Source organism: Polypterus senegalus, chromosome 4, assembly GCF_016835505.1.
Source record: "Polypterus senegalus isolate Bchr_013 chromosome 4, ASM1683550v1, whole genome shotgun sequence".
Classification (NCBI taxonomy): Eukaryota; Metazoa; Chordata; class Cladistia; order Polypteriformes; family Polypteridae; genus Polypterus; species Polypterus senegalus.
Window position 1 is genome coordinate 136340271 of NC_053157.1, and position 16284 is coordinate 136356554.

General features: G+C 36.9%; 1 protein-coding gene across 2 annotated transcripts in view; it reads left to right on the forward strand.

Moving 5' to 3' along the window:
* klhl5 (kelch-like family member 5) overlaps positions 1–16284 on the forward strand; it is a 256324-nt gene that overhangs the window by 44051 nt on the left and 195989 nt on the right. For both annotated transcript variants that reach the window (XM_039751303.1, XM_039751305.1), the window contains exon 2: positions 13627–13690. The gene's annotated coding sequence lies outside the window, so the exon portion shown is untranslated. The remainder of the gene's footprint in view (positions 1–13626; positions 13691–16284) is intronic.

Below are 16284 nucleotides of genomic sequence, written 5' to 3' on the forward strand. Positions count from 1 at the left end.
CGAAATTCTACACGTAATGGTCATAACTGGAACCTATTTTTTCGTCCATATACTATAATAGACGTCTGCTCGATGGCCGTGGAAGGCGGTTACGCCTCCCACTTAATTGAGTGCCTGCCCATATAAGGCCATCCATCAACGGCAATCCAATAGAAACACTGCCGCTAAATATTCATGGTTGAAGGACTGTGCTTATGCAGACGAAGATGAGATGGTCAGGGTGGTGTCTGGCACAAACTCGGCGAAACTGCGAGCCTACTTTTAATTGCTGGGTCTTAGCTAACATTAAATACAGCCGTGGACATCGCACGAGCACAGCTGAGAACCTTCGATGCATATACTCAGAGCGGCTCACGTGAACTGACTGTGAACACAGTACGCAGAGAACAAGCAAGAGCTCCAAAAAGCCCTGAACAAAAAACGCATTACACAATTGAGAAGGCAGCAAAAGAATATGAAGCAAGTGACGCATACAAGCATATTCATAAGTGCAGCTACTGCGGAAACAAAGCACACGGAAAAAGTCAATGTCCGTCTAAAGGATGACAGTGTAAAAGATGTGGTAAATTGAACCACTTCGCTATAGTTTGCAGGACTGGGAAAGGTAAACCTGTGCATGCAGTGTGTGATGTCTCAGATAAAGAAGAAGACGAGCTGTTTATTGATGCAGTAAGAGAGGAACAACCCTCTGAAGCTGAACAAGCCTTTGAGGACATATCAATAGGAAAGCAAGGTGTAAAGTTTAAGTTTAAATTAAGTTTATAGACACACTGCCGCTGACGTTTGTCATGCCTACGACGAATACGATATTCGTGAGATACAAGTTTAATGAGAAGATGCAGGGTATAAACGAGACATTTGATCACTTTGTAACGGAGTTAAAATTGCTGTAACGGAGTTAAAATTGCTTGTGAAGGACTGTGCTTATGCAAAAGAAAATGAGATGGTCAGGGATAGACTAGTGTTTGGCACAAACTCAGCAAAAGTGCGACAGAAACTTTTAAGTACCGGGTCTGAGCTAACATTAAATAAACCGGGGACATTGCAAGATCGCATGAGATAGCACAAGCACAGCTGAGAACCTTCGATGCATATACTCCGAGCGGCTCACGTGAACTGACTGTGAACGCAGTACGCAGACAAAAAGCAAGAGCTCCAAAGAGCACTGAACAAAAACGCATTACATAATTGAGATGGCAGCAATAGAATATGAAGCGACTGACGCATACACGTATATTCATAAGTTCACCTACTGCGGAAACAAACCACACGGTGGAAAAAGTCAATGTCCAGCTAAAGGAAGACAGTGTAAAAAAAGTGGTAAATTGAAGCACTTCGCTAATGTTTGCAGGACTGGGAAAGGTAAACCCGTGCATGCAGTGTGTGATGTCTCGGATAAAGAGGAAGACGAGCTGTTTATTGATGCAGTAGGAAAGGAACAACCCTCTGAATCTGAACAAGCCTTTGTAGACATATCAATAGGAAAGCAAGGTGTAAAGCTTAAGTTTAAATTACGTTCATAGACACGCTGCCGCTAAATATTCGCAGGCAAATCCACAACTTAATTCTGGGAATGCCTGTTAAGCATCTTAGATTCACGAGTACCGATTTGGGTAGTGATCACTTTGATAAATGAAACCTGTTATCTTTACAACGGTTGACAACGAAGATGAGATGGTCAGGGATAGACTAGACATACACGGAATGTAACTTGAACACAACACATCCTCCAAATACAAACCTGACTGAAAGAAATAATAATAATCAAATCCTTGATGACAGCAACACTCATAACAGTCACAAAACAATTACATTGACAATCATGTTACGTTATTTTTAAAATGTTTCCTTTTCTTTTTTTATAACTTCTCCTTATCAAGCGGGGTCATTTTTGCTAAATCGCTCTCCAAATTAGAATCATTGCTGTTATTGAACTATCTGGAGTATAAACACATGTTTGGTCTCTTTGTAAAGGTAACATTCTCTAGTTTCACCCTTAGTAGTCAGAATCACTCTAGGTGTGACTGATCAAAAGTTATGCACATTAGAACTCACAAAAAAAACGAATTTTTTTGTTCTCGCCTAAGTTTTTTTATGAAAATAAAGGAAAATAAAGCTGCAGTAGGTAGGTGGGGACAGAAACACACTATGTACCAACAGAATAACTTGTTGACTACTCAAATTTCAAATTTGAAAAGAATACCTGTAAAAATGACATTTTTACACCAGTTTTATGTGGGCATGCCCAGGGCTTTTAGAGGGACCATTATCCACATTTTGGAACATATGGAAAAGTGTAATAACTTTTGAATGCTTCAACCCACATATATCAATGAGGGCTCTACTGAAAGCTTACACCTAAAGGAATCTATATCTACACACAGTGTCACTCTATTAGTTATGGAAATTCATGTTCCATAATAAAAACAATAAAAATACACATTTCTATGTAAAATAGTCAATACAAGTTATGGGCCAAAAATATATTTATATTTTTATTTTTACTTTTTTTATAAAATGCACACAAACTATATATATTTCTTTTACAAACTGTTACAACACAGCTCAGCGTTTTCCATGTGCCACTTGATGGCAGCAATCACTAGCAAGCAGAAAGCACAAGGGCGTGGCACGTCGCTCTCTGCCATTAGACGTCTCCTGGGCCGGTTGAATACTTTCGCAACGCGTACATGCATCTATTATTTAATCAAGCATTTATTTACGTTTAAACTTCTACTTTTATTCATATTTAAAATGCGAAAAAACTTGGCGAAATCACAATAAACAACCACGCACCAACTCTGCAGACTGGCACAAATGCCACCTTCACGCAGCTCCGATCGTTTTGTTTACAAGTTAGTATGGCAAGTTACATATCAAAATGCTCGGCTGCTCATTGGCTGTAAGTTTTGAGTGTCAGTCACAGTGTCCAATCAAACTGGTAGATTCTACCAGGGTTTGGAGCTATACGTCATCCTCCAAGCTTTCTGTGACACTGGTTGGCTATACGAGGTGCCAGTCAACCCCAGACCCGTCGTAATTGGCTAACTTAGGTGTCGATCGGAAGCTAACACTTCCGTGTTTCATGCGGTAGCATGGTTATCGCCGACAGAAACAAATTACGTCTGATATGAGCAATATAAATGAAAAAAAATTACGTAGGTGGTCTCAAGTTATGAAACGTTTTCTGGAGTTTTTGTCCCTTTGAGAATATATCGTGTGTTTTGGACCTAAATCGTTTTACTGGATTATATTCGCTGGAGCCTTACGGACACAATGGGATCAATACTGCTCGGAAATATTGATGTTTGACTTGCAGGGGTCTTCAAAGGTAGGGACAGTCAACTCTTAAAAGTATGTACTTCTCTGTAAAAAGGCTTTAGTGTCAGTGCTGTGGTTGTTGTGTGTCAAAATGGTTTATATCATCGGAAAGACGAGACTTTGAAGTTTCATTTGATGGGTAGGGTGTCAAGATGCATGGCAGATGGGCATGCACACATTACTGTAACGTTTTTAAAACGCTGTTATGTCCCGTGACCGGCACGTGTGCGCGTTAAGAGGCTAACACACTACTTCTCCGCTGCGCTCGGGTATTTTGCTAGTATATATATATATATATATATACATACATATGTATACATATATAAAAGTTTTGGGGTGGTTAGAAGCTATTTGCTATTTTGATTTTGTTATGGACGCTGTCATTTTGTGCTGTTTGTTGTCTTGGTTGCTAGGGAGTTTCTTGGTAAGTTCAACAGGAATTGTGCAGTGTGTGACATCATGAGGTCATTGATATATAGGTCAGGATCAGACACTTCAAAGTTCTACATAATTTCTTGAAAGAGATCTTGGACATTCTAGGAATATTAACAAGCTGATTAACTTTGGTATTTTTGCTCATTAAGCATAATGTGAAAAAAACATTTTAGTAATATTCCATTACACCAAATCATATCTATTTGTGGCAATTGATTCATTTTGTGATTTAAGACAAATTGATCAAACCTGAAGTTTTTAGGGTCAAAAAAGGTGGAAGACCCTCTTGTCTACGGTGCTTTCCAGAGGTGAAGAGTTATAAAATAGTTTCTTTCAAATTAATGAAATACTATATAGTGTAAAATTTCTGTTTTAAAATACTTTTCTACGTTTTCTACCATCTCTCTTACTGATAAAAGTACATTTTAGTTGGAATACACTTTCTGTTGGTTTTAGTGAATCTGAAAAGCTGTTAACCAACAATATGTTAACCAACAATGTAAAATCAATATTGCTCAACTCAAGGGCAAGAGAATGTTTCTATCGATAGTTGATTAAGTTAATAAATTGTATTCTGATACTGTTACAATAAGAAATTGATTTATTTCAATGATAAATTTATAGCATTTCTCATCATTTAAAATTCAGTAATGAAAATGTTAAAGAACAAGGCCACATATAGATAAATGAAAGTGTAACGCAAAAATTATCTTACTGAATTAGGCTTGTAAGTATTGAAAAAAAAGATTTCGTTCATTTAATGGATCAAAACAAAAAGCTCAACTTTTCATTGGGTCAAATCCTTTTGTTTTTTTTTAAATGTCTCATTTTAAGTATCGCACTCTTGCTTTTGTTTTGTAATATCCCTAATAATCATGCACACCATAGTAGTATAATAAAGTCTGACTGTTTTTTCATTACCCCTTTGTTTAAGTTTTTGTTTAAGTTATAATGGAATTTACTTTGAGTATTGTTTCATTTTTTTGTGTCCCTAATGCCTATTTAAAAGATCTCTGCTATTTAGTAGTTTTTGCATGCAGGCTATGGTTTTCATTGAGGACTAAATACGTTAGAAGATGTTACCTGAACAATGTCAGCTGTGGCAGGCATGAAATTACAGTAATAGTAACAAATCAGCAGTACAGCAGATGGCTATTGTCTTGGGGAGAGAAGAGCAAGACCTTTTTCTGTATCTTCCATTTGTTAGCTTAAAGTATGTAGTGTTGACTTTTTACAGTACATTCAAGAAAAAATAGTAATATAAGATATTGATCTAATGTTGCCATAGGAACAGAATTACATTCCAGCTACAAGTTATGGCTATATTTAGGTAACTGAGGAGTCTAAATTATTTATCAGATTAAAAGAAAATAATGAATAAAGGTTAGATAGTTATTGACAATTTTGAAAAGATTTTTATGTATATGGTATGTTACCGCCTTATAGTTTTCTTTTTTAATACTAGTACATGGGAGGAAATGAAAGCTATATCCAGCAAGCATATTTCAAAAGATGGATATACCTGGCATGAATGATATATTTTTAATCACGAAGCTGTGAGCAAGTATATCTTAGGTCAGGAATAGCTTTAATTCTGTTTCTGAATGATGCTTCCGCTGTGCTAAAATTGTCATATAAACACAAAATATATGTGTAGTTGGCTTCATAATTATTGTTCCCTTGATCATGAAAAGAGCAAATCTGTGATTGAAGTATGTCACTATGAATGTGCCAAAAATAAGAAATGGAGTTGCTTTAATGCAGATGCTATCCCTGTAGGCTGTACTTCAATACTTCATTGTCAGATGTGGGAATAAATTGCGGTCATGTGGTAAATTTTTCTTGGGACTGTAAATAAATAATCATAAATTATCCACTGTAGGTTTGGAAGCATTAAATGAGAATAATGTGTCCCTAGAATTTAATCTTATGAATTTAAATACACTTACTGTAGAATGACATGTTTTTTTTTGACCACATTGCTGATTTTAAATTGGATTTACTCCTTGTTTTATTCCTTACATTTCCTGTAAAAAGGGCAAAATGCTTTAAATATGTACAGTGTTTGTACCGCAGTTCACAACATGAGAGAAATCTTCAGATTTTTGTTTTGACAATATGCACCTAACACTATTGGCTATATCCACATTCTGTATTATACAGTTGCAAAAACACCCCATGACAGCAGGCCAATTCATTACAGGGGATACTTATGTACACAGCCACAACAATTGACCTAGCATGCACTCTTTTGGGATGTGGCTGGAATTCATAATACATGGAGAAATGTTATATGAATGTGAAGTGAACCTGTAAACTGGCAATAACTGGGCAGGAATTCAATCTAAATTTCTTGGAGCTGTGAGACACCATTTACTATATGTCCACGGTATTGATTAGAAACAATATTTAATGATAATGCTTGTCATGGTTACATTGTGTAAAAACAGAAATATATTGTTTGTTTAAGTGTATTTTGAAGCCATTTTCTCCCATAAATGTGCACTGACTTTAAGAATTGAATTGTTGTATGGGCCATTGTACAGTATAGTGCTCCTACAATAGACCAGAAGGGTATGGTGATAGAGACATATATAGAAATACAGTTGGTTAAAAATAACACTGCTATTCTTTTATATTATGCAATTTATAATCTTGTAAGATATACTGTAATGACATTCATTTTTATGCTTTCTGAACATGCTTGGCTTCCATTGTCAAGTAAAGTTCCTTGCAGCTTTCTAATTTGTAATTTGCATTTCATTTTCTCACTGAAAACTCCCACTCCTGTTGAATTGTCACTTATTTAAGATTAAAAAGTAGCAGTGGGAACTTGTAATACTATTCTTACATGTGCAGCATTTTGATCTGTATCTATATATCTGTATCTATATATCTATATCTATATATATACAAACCGGATTCCAAAATAGTTGGGACACTAAACAAATTGTGAATAAAAACTGAATGCAATGATGTGGAGATGGCAAATGTCAATATTTTATTTGTAATAGAATGTAGATGACAGATCAAACGTTTAATCCGAGTAAATGTATCATTTTAAAGGAAAAATATGTTGATTCAAAATTTCACGATGTCAACAAATCCCAAAAAAGTTGGTACAAGTAGCAATAAGAGGCTGGAAAAAGTAAATTTGAGCATAACGAAGAGCTGGAAGACCAATAAACACTAATTAGGTCAATTGGCAACATGATTGGGTATAAAAAGAGCTTCTCAGAGTGGCAGTGTCTCTCAGAAGCCAAGATGGGTAGAGGATCACCAATTCCCACAATGTTGCGCAGAAAGATAGTGGAGCAATATCAGAAAGGTGTTACCCAGCGAAAAATTGCAAAGACTTTGCATCATCCGAAGATTCAGAGAATCTGGAACAATCTCTGTGCGTAAGGGTCAAGGCCGTAAAACCATACTGGATGCCCGTGATCTCCGGGCCCTTAAACGACACTGCACCACAAACAGGAATGCTACTGTAAAGGAAATCACAGAATGGGCTCAGGAATACTTCCAGAAACCATTGTCAGTGAACACAATCCACCGTGCCATCCGCCGTTGCCAGCTGAAACTCTACAGTGCAAAAAAGAAGCCATTTCTAAGCAAGATCCACAAGCTCAGGCGTTGTCACTGGGCCAGGGATCATTTAAAATGGAGTGTGGCAAAATGGAAGACTGTTCTGTGGTCAGGCGAGTCACAATTCAAAGTTCTTTTGGAAATCTGGGATGCCATGTCATCCGGACCAAAGAGGACAAGGACAACCCAAGTTGTTATCAACGCTCAGTTCAGAAGCCTGCATCTCTGATGGTATGGGGTTGCATGAGTGCGTGTGGCATGGGCAGCTTGCATGTCTGGAAAGGCACCATCAATGCAGAAAAATATATTCAGGTTCTAGAACAACATATGCTCCCATCCAGACGCGTCATCTCTTTCAGGGAAGACCCTGCATTTTTCAACAAGATAATGCCAGACCACATTCTGCATCAATCACAACATCATGGCTGCATAGGAGAAGGATCCGGGTACTGAAATGGCCAGTCTGCAGTCCAGATCTTTCACCTATAGAGAACATTTGGCATCATAAAGAGGAAGGTGCGACAAAGAAGGCCCAAGACGATTGAACAGTTAGAGGCCTGTATTAGACAAGAATGGGAGAGCATTCCTATTTCTAAACTTGAGAAACTGGTCTCCTCGGTCCCCAGGCGTCTGTTGAGTGTTGTAAGAAGAAGGGGAGATGCCAGACAGTGGTGAAAATGGCCTTGTCCCAACTTTTTTGGGATTTCAAACATATTTTGGGATTCAAGCATATTTTTCCCTTAAAATTATAAATTTTCTCAGTTTAAACTTTTGTTCTGTGATTTATGTTCTATTCTGAATAAAATATTAGAAGTTGGCACCTCCACATCATTGCATTCAGTTTTTATTCACGATTTGTATAGTGTCCCAACTTTTTTGGAATCTGGTTTGTATATGTACAGTATATATATATCTCTCTCTCTCTCTCTCTCTCTCTCTCTATATATATATATATATATATATATATATATATATATATATATATATATATATATATATATATATATATATATATATATATAGTGGCAGTAGGGCGCACTAATGCTCCCTTGAACCCTCAGGTACAACTCCAGACACCAGGTAAAAGTCCAAGACTCTTTATTTTGGTTCACAGTGCACCAAGCACCTTCCACACTACTCATATATCAATAAACTAACACAATAACTATTCCTCCTCGCCCAGACACTTTGCTCCTCTCCCACCCAGCACAGCTCAGTGTCTGGACTGAGGCACCGTCCTTTTATAGCCCCTGACCTGGAGGTGTTCCTGTCCCAACCGTCCACAGTTCCTTATTCCTTCCGGGTCAGGGCAAACAGTCCTTTTCTTCAACCCGGGAGCACGTCGTTCCTTCCTGTCACATGACCGTGACGTACTCCCGGGTTATAGGGCACACAAGAGCCCATGAGCCCCCCTACAGCGACTTCCGGTGGTCCCCAAGGTATCCAGCAGGGCTGTGTAAAAACACTACATAGTCCATAAGGCCCTGCTGGAACTCGGGGCACGATCCTGCTGTCGGGAGAGCTCCTCCTGGCGGCCTGGGGGTGCGGACCGGCATGGTAAGCCGGCAGTCCTCCACAATTTTATATATATACTAGCAAAATACCCGCGCTTCGCAGCGGAGTAGTGTGTTAAAGAAGTTATGAAAAAGAAAAGCAAACATTTTAAAAATAACGTAACATGATTGACAATGTAATTGTTTTGTCATTGTCATGAGTGTTGCTGGCATATATATATATATATACACACACACACACTGACACATATACAAACATATATATATATAAATATATATATATATATATACACATCTATACACATATATATATACACAGTTATATATATATATATACACATATACACACACACACATATATACATACTGTATATACACATATACATATCTACATATATACTGTATATACACATATATATACAAATCTACATATATATATCCACATATATATATATTAGGGGTGGGACTCGATTAAAAAATTAATCCAATTAATTAGAGGCTGTGTAAGAATTAATCTTGATTAATCGTATGTAATCGCACACGTAAATTTGCCCCAAATGCAAATGTTTTTTTTAATTTAAAAGCGGTTTTAGTGGGCGACAGAATCAAATAATAGACATGGACATGAATATTGTAAACTGAAGCTGTTTTAATTTCTGGAAAAAAAAAAGCCTTTAAACTGCATTTGAATTCAAAACAGAAACAAAAATATCATCCCTGGTTAAAATTGGGCAGACTTAAAAATAAAGTGGTAGTTTAAGTACTTTAAGTAGATTTTCAGAATAGTATTGTCTTTAAATAATAATAACCAAAATTTCAACATAAAGTGCAGTTTTCTTCTTAAAAAATAAGTCAGAAACATAAAAGGTAATTTGACCAACTTAATCTTTAAACTCTGAGTAACCTTAGCCAAAATTATTTTGTACATTAGGCTAAAACAGTGTGATCATTGAACATTTTGTAATTAGATGTAATTAGAATTACTAACGGTCACGGAAGTCCAATGATCCCCAGTAAGAGCCACAAAGTCTGCTTTCTGTAATGCATCTAATTTTGCTTGCTTTTCAGTGTGCACAAAACCATGCTTTTATCAAGGCTTCGCGGGAAGTCGAAATGATCAGTCGTAGGAGCGCTTTATTCCGACTCTAACATTTTTGTAGCTGTGATGTGTGCATCAGTGTAATGGATGTACCAGGAAATCATGCATTGACAAAAGTTCCGTTTGCTTGGAATTGAAAGTGTGATTAAATGCGTTATTTTTAACGCGTTATGGAGTACATGCATCGAAGCTTCTCAGCTGTGCTTGTGCTAATAAAGGGAAACATTTTAAAAATAGCGTAACATGATTCTGCGTTAACCGAATATTTTTCATACGTCCCAAACCAAGGAGATCGAAGGTAAAATGAATCGGTAGCGTACATACTCAGTGCATCCCTCTCGGGAATCGAACCTCAATGTCGCATTAGAGGCTTAAGACTCTACAATTGCACCACAGCGTGTGGCTTGTCTATGCGAGTATGTACTGTAGATCGGGTATATATATACATTTAAATATATACCAGCGTATCGCAGTGGAGAAGTAGAAGTTATGAAAAGAAAAGGGAACATTTTAAAAATAGCGTAACATGATTGTCAATATACAGTAATTGTTTTGTGAGTGTTATTGAATGTTGCTGTCATCAAGGATTTGATTATCATTATTTCTTTCAATCAGGTTTGTATTTGTAGGATGTGTTGTGTTCAAGTTACATTCCGTGTTTGTCAATCGTTGTAAAGATGACAGGTTTCATTCATCGATTAGTTTCTTACTGCATCAATAAACAGCTCGTCTTCTTCTTTATCTGAGACCTGACACAACTGCATGCACGGGTTTTTTACACTGTCTTCCTTTAGCGGGACATTGACTTTTTCCACCGTGTGCTTTGTTTCCACAGTAGCTGCATTTATGAATATGCTGTATGTATCAGGCTTCATATTTTTGCTGCCTTTTCAATTGTGTAATTCGGTTTTGTTCAGCTCTTTGGAACTGTTGCTTTTATCTGTGCACTGCGTCAGTTCACGTGAGCCTCGGTGTACATGCAGCGAAGTTCCCAGCTGTGCTGGTGCCATCTCGTGCTATGTCCATGGCTGTATTTAATGTTACCTTAGTCCTGGCACTTAAAACTTTCTCTCGCAGTTTCGCTGAGTTTGTGCCAAACACCACCCTGACCATCTCATCTTCCTCTGCATAAGCACAGTCCTTAACCCGTGAATATTTAGTGGGAGTTTGCTATTGGATTGCCGCTGACGGACGGCCTTATATGGGCAGGCACTAAATTACAAACGCCAGCGCAGCTGTCTATGAACTTAATTTAAAGTGTAGGTTTACATCGTGCTTTGTTTCAGTAGCAGAACTCATCAATATAGTTGTATATGTCACTCGCCGCTTCTTATTGTTTAGCTGCCTTCTCAATTATATAATGCATGTTTTCTTCAGCGCTTTTTGGAGGTCTTCCTGATTTTCTACGTACTGCGTGATTACGTGGGAGGCGTGATGATGTCACCGAAACTCCGCCCCACGGTGTTCAAGCTCATCTCCATTACAGTAAATGGAGAAAACAGCTTCCAGTTATGACCATTACGCGTAGAATTTCGATATAAAACCTGCCCAACTTTTGTAAGGAAGCTGTAAGGAATGAACCTGCCAAATTTCAGCCTTCCACCCACACGGGAAGTTGGAGAATTAGTGATGAGTGAGTGAGTGAGTGAGTGAGTGAGTGAGTGAGTGAGTGTGAGTGAGTGAGTGAGGGCTTTGCCTTTTATTAGTATATATATATATATATATATATATATATGATGTCACACGAAACTCCGCCCCCACGGCATTGAAGCTCATCTCCATTACAGTAAATGGAGAAAAACTGCTTCCAGTTATGACCATTACGCGTAGAATTTCGATATAAAACCTGCCCAACTTTTGTAAGGAAGCTGTAAGGAATGAGCCTGCCAAATTTCAGCCTTCCACCCACACGGGAAGTTGGAGAATTAGTGATGAGTGAGTGAGTGAGTGAGTGAGTGAGTGAGGGCTTTGCCTTTTATTAGTATAGATATCTCTCTATATATATGTGTATCAGCTAATGATTGGTATTGCATTTGATTGTGATATTGTTTTTCATTTTTTAGATAAATAGTGCTAATTACAAACATTTTGCAACTGGAAAATACAGATGTGTCAAATACATTTTAAGAAAGGTTTGTTAACTGTAATTGTTCAGGCAATAAAGTGAATTCAGCACTCACAAGCCACATTTGTTTTTAGCAAGAATTATTTAGGCTTTTGTCACTTTAATTAGTGAATGTATTATTATAGTATGTTTATAACATTTTAATATGGAAGACTACATTCAGAAATTTTAGATAATAGGCAAAGAAACTACACCTTTACCTATTAAAATTGTGACGCATGAGACCCTGTCTTGCACCCTAAAGCACGAGGCTGAGTCTCAGTACTTTAGCAAAACCAGCTTTATTCCACTTGAAACAGGAACAACACAGTTATTTATTGTAGCAGGGTCTACCACTCTCCTATACACAGACACAGCAGTCACACATGGACATGGCCAGATTAGTAGCCAAGTATTACCATTCCCTGCATTTATAATGTTCCTTGCATCACCCATTGATGACAGGCACTTATAGCGCTACCATGATCTGCCCGGATTTGCATCTGTGGTGTCCAACTGCAGCACTGTGAGCCTGCGGTTGCTCCGGCAATGGATAAGCTAACTTCCACAGATGCGGCAAACGTGGTTTGGGATGCAATTTGGCGTGTCATCCCGTTTGGGGGACTGGGGGGGAGGGTCCCAAAAAAGTTCAGAAACCTCACAAAATATATAGACATTAATTTCATTATGTTTTTTTCCCCCTTTTTAAATTTTATTGTAATCATTCCATACAAATAGATACATTTTTACAAAAAAGGATTGAAAATTGTTTTAATAGCAATATCGTACCTACAGCAATAAGTAGTAGTTGTTAGCTCTGTCCCATTCGTGGTAAAGCAGCAAGTGAAAAAAAATAATTAAATAGGAATTGATTTGAGGAAGCTTCAACTTCACTTTGCCTTAAGTCACAATCCATCTTTTCCAATTGTGGCAGTTTGGGCATTACTAAATTAAAAGTTGGAATCAATGTTGGATGCACTGCTGGTCTAACCCGAGATCCACTACAGTCAGGTACACACCCATAGTTCACACTTAGTCAAGAATGGTTTGGATATGGGAGTACATGGTGGGGAAAAAAACATAGGAAAGAGATGGCAAAAAACACATAAAGACCTCACGCACAGTCACTGGGTCAGGTTTCAATCCCAGCCTCTTGTAGTTAAGAAGCAACTACAATAATAACTTTACAACCACCTTTTATGCTTTGTCTCCCTTTAATGGATAAAACACACCACTAAATACAACAGATGTACATTATAAACACTAAATAAAAACAAGCACTCTTTTGCCTCCTTCAGAATAGTTTCAAGTTTGAGTCTATGGCTTTTCGCTGGAGATCTGGAAGTAATGAACTCAATGCTTCCAAACTATAAGACATTATCAGACTGCTTTGTTATACCGAATATAAAAAATTGTATTTCTGCTTTGTCAAACTGAAAAAAAAGTTGAAATAAGCAGTAGGTACTACTATGGCTACATTGTCCTTTTTTTATTTGAAGTACTCTTTCAACATTGTCTGTTACTAAGCATTTCATTCATTGATCTTTTCAATTTCCTTTTTCTTACAGATTTTTGAAGTCATATGCAGAGTCAATGATTCACTTGGATCAATGTCCTGACATAACAACACAGGTATTGTCTCCTGTTTTAAGTGATACATATATGCATACAAGAAATTATATTTATGTGTCTTTCCATCACTGTGATGGCCAGTGTGTATATTATACTGTGAAAAGTTTTTACCTCACCTGGAGAGAATTATTTTTAAAATGAGTTATTGGGGATGGGGTTAAATGTTGATTTGCTTGTGAAAAAAACAACAAACTTTAGAAGAAACACAAATAAACATTGATGTAATAAAAATAACAGTAATTTTTTTATTTTTCAAAAGGCATTTTTTTTGTTTGATCTCCCTTAGGATGCAATACTGATACAATACTGAAGCACTTTATTTTTACAAATTTTGTTGTTGCGATCCTGCCACTCAGTAATACCAATAAAGGGGTGCAGGCCTTAAAAATCAACAAAAAGCCAGAAACGCCTTCTGTACAGGTCAGGTTAGTAGACTTCACCACCACAAAAAGCCTCACCCCAAACTGAAAAGGCAGGCTTACAGGCTGCACAGGCACAACATAAGGCAAAGATTTTTAAATAACAAAACATCCACAAAAAGAGGAGACAAAAACTGTACAATTTCTGGTCCAAAATAAAAACTAAATGGTGTTCCTTCATCTTTAAAGATTCATTCAAAAAAACAAGGCTGGGACATAAAGGAGAAAAATAAAATCTAAAAACAAGCAAATTCAAGTAATCACAAGCCAGAAGCAGTACCTTTAAGTGATAGCAAGAGCCAAAAACCAGAAATCCAAATGTCAAAAAGAATCACAAATCAAAAGCTGGAATCAAAAGCCAGCACTACACTGCAGCTTCTCCGTTTATACTACAGGGTGCAGTCCCCCAGATGCTTCACCAGGTGTCTCCACCAAAGGGTCCATATAAAGGGAATAGGGTAAAAATACAGGACACATACATATAACTTTAATATAATGCAAAATATCAATATAATCAACTCTAAATATTTTGTAAATAACTCAGATAAAGAACAAAACCAAAGACAAAATCAATACTGCAATACACGAAATATTTTTTAACGATAACAAAGGATTACATATAAAAAGAATGTACTTGAACAAAGGCAGAGACTTTTATTAAATTCTTCCAAGCTTCTTGTAGGATTTGTCATTCCTTTTCAGTTGAGTTTGGCTGCTTTTTGTTTTTGATTCCTGCCAAAGTGATTTCACACAGCTTATACTAATGTCAGATAAAATCTGAAATCATCAAGCATCATATTTATGCTGTAAAGAACAAAACCTTTTTAAGTGTAAACATCTGAACCGAGAGGAGAGGCCACTAGAGAGAAGAGGATATAGAAGCAAGATGACATTGAAAAATCTTTAGTTCTTATGCTCCAGAGTATTTTGAAACATATATTTGAAGGTTGTTTGTAAAGATCATTTGAATAAACTGATTCAAAAGAGAAGCTAAGCTGTTGTTGATGCTGTTTTTGGTATAGTTTAACATTTGACTGCCATCTTGTGGAATTTGCAAGATCTCTAGCTGTTTGGGTGATGTTTCCTTAGACAAAATCACCTACGGTAAAAATGTCTAAAAACTTGAAGTTGGATAAGAATCTTATGTCCCTGCCTTAAATATCACAAACCAGAGATTATTCTTGTTCACTGATAATGATGTGCAGTTTGTCTGTATAGCTGATTATATGTACAAAGTGAAACCAGCATTGATAGTAAGGCCATTTCTCTCGATCATGTTAGTGTTTTGTTCTTCCGTTGGTAGTACTGCAGAGTATGTATGCCTTCAGGTGAATTGCGCTGTTAGTTGTGGGCGAGTGTAAAAGAGTCATTTCTCAGGGAGAGTTTGATCCCTTCACAATACATTACATTTTGTTCACACAGTGCTAAATTAGATAAGGTTATTGGTAATTAAAGTGTGTTATGCCTAATAAGCTACTAGCGAGATCTGTGACTTGTTACAGTGTTGAATCTTAATTATACTGTGTCACTCCCCAACTATTTTAAGCATGTTCCTCACCATTTGGCTCCTTCTGCAGCACTAATTTTTTTGATATCCAGCTTGTCTTATTATTTGTTGGCTTATTTCCTCACCAGAGGTTTATTTTCTATAGGACCATTTTAACTGAAGTCATTATTTTCCATTACATCTTTGCCAAATGGTCGGGCATTCTGTTTATGGATCTATTATAGTTTTAGAGAGAGTTCTAGAACATTGGCTCAATAAATTTAAGTGAAGGTTTATTAAGGCTTTTTAAAAGAAAGGTTGTTTCAGATTAACTTGGTTTTCCTAACAGTTTATATGGAGTTAACAACATAGACTTTTTTTCCTGTGGTATTCGTATTAAGGGCATGGTGAGTAATCAACAGACCCTTGAAAGTAATACTGAACCCTGCCTGTTTGATGTGGTAGGTCTAGTTGAACAGTTAGCACAATTGTGGTGTTTCTTTCTGTGCAAGACTGTGAGACATTTTTTGCACCATCTTCACCAATTGGTTAGGCATTCTGTTTGTGGATTTCTCTACTAATGTTAATTGAAACAAGTATAAGGTGCTTATTTGCGTAAATGTTAATACTTTCCTGTTGCTTTATTTGTATTAGCATTCTGAGCCTATCATTGATGCAAAATCAGTGAA